Source organism: Trichechus manatus, unplaced genomic scaffold (assembly GCF_000243295.1).
Source record: "Trichechus manatus latirostris isolate Lorelei unplaced genomic scaffold, TriManLat1.0 scaffold00015, whole genome shotgun sequence".
In the NCBI taxonomy this organism is placed as follows: domain Eukaryota; kingdom Metazoa; phylum Chordata; class Mammalia; order Sirenia; family Trichechidae; genus Trichechus; species Trichechus manatus.
The window spans coordinates 27,605,463-27,606,711 of NW_004443951.1; the positions used below are offsets into that span (position 1 = coordinate 27,605,463).

The window sequence follows — 1,249 nt, forward strand, 5'->3', positions numbered from 1 at the left end:
CTGGCACACAGTGAAGGCCTAAAAAGTGCCCCAGCACCTCCCGTCCAGCAGGGCAGGCATGATCCCCAGGGAAATCTTACCCACCAGCCTCGATCTGGGAAAGAGAAATAGAAAATATTCTCATTCTAAAGAGTAAATGTCAGAGGCTTGGGAAGGATTCCGAGGTTCTGAAAATAAACACCAGCCTAGAAGGGAAGGAAGGAAGGTGAGAAAGAGAGGAGGAGGTGGAGGTAGAGGGTCAGGGTGAGAGGCAGGGATGAGATATCAAGACTCGAAGAGGCAGAGAGATTGAGAGTGAGAGTGAGAACTACAGCAACTTTCCTCCTGGACTAGACTCCACTGAAGTCCCTCCGTGAAGGAAGTGGCCTTAGTTTCCTCACCTGTAAAATGCAGGTGTTAGACTAGGTCACAGGTTGTGAATTGGTGCCTATGGGATGTATCCAGCCTACGGACATGCCTTTTCTTTTTCTGCATAATGTGTTTTTTAAATATTGAATGAATTTTTCTGATGCTTAAAAATCAAGATATTTTGTATAAAAACCTGTATTCTTTCTACAGCCAATTAAGCTGACTGTCCTCCTTCCCTGTGGGGGCTGGTGTGCAACGGCTGCAAGCAGCAGCCTCCTCAGTGGTGTACCCAGCCTGTTGCACATACAAGTTGCCCTAAGGAACCCTGGAGACAGCCCTTTCCTGCTCTTTAATGTCTCTGACCTCGCTGACCTCTGCTCTCCCTCATCTAGACTCCAGACAGGTATGTGAGATGTCTTTGGAAAACCCAAGGGTACAGTGGCCAGGGTCCACATTGGCCAAGTCATCATGTCCATCCGCACCAAGCTTCAAAACAAGGAGCATGTGATTGAGGCCCTATGTAGGGCCAAGTTCAAGTTCCCTGGGCGGCAGAAGATCCACATCTCCAAGAAGTAGGGCTTCACTAAGTTTAATGCTGATGAGTTTGAAGACTTGGTGGCCGAAAAGGGTTTCATCCCAGAAGGTTGTGTAGTTAAATACATCCTCAATCGTGGCCCCTTGGATAAGTGGCGGGCCCTGCCTTCATGAGGGCCTTGGTAACACTGCCCCCCTTGACCTATGCCCACCAATTAAATGACCTTCCTATCTCTATATTACCCACCAATAAATTGAACTTCCTGTCAAAAAACCCCCAAAAAACAAAAAAAACCTGTATTCCTGTTTCTCTTGACACTTTGGGAGGTCAGGCCACACTGGGCTCACCTTCTGGCCTGGAAGATCA

General features: G+C 48.0%; 1 non-coding gene across 1 annotated transcript; it reads left to right on the plus strand.

Annotated features, from left to right (window-relative positions):
• The first annotated feature begins 552 nt into the window (after positions 1 to 552).
• LOC111819679 (small nucleolar RNA SNORA70) lies at positions 553 to 685 on the plus strand. The gene has a single exon (XR_002823261.1). It is a non-coding gene; the product is annotated as a small nucleolar RNA SNORA70 (small nucleolar RNA).
• The last annotated feature ends 564 nt before the right edge of the window (positions 686 to 1,249 follow it).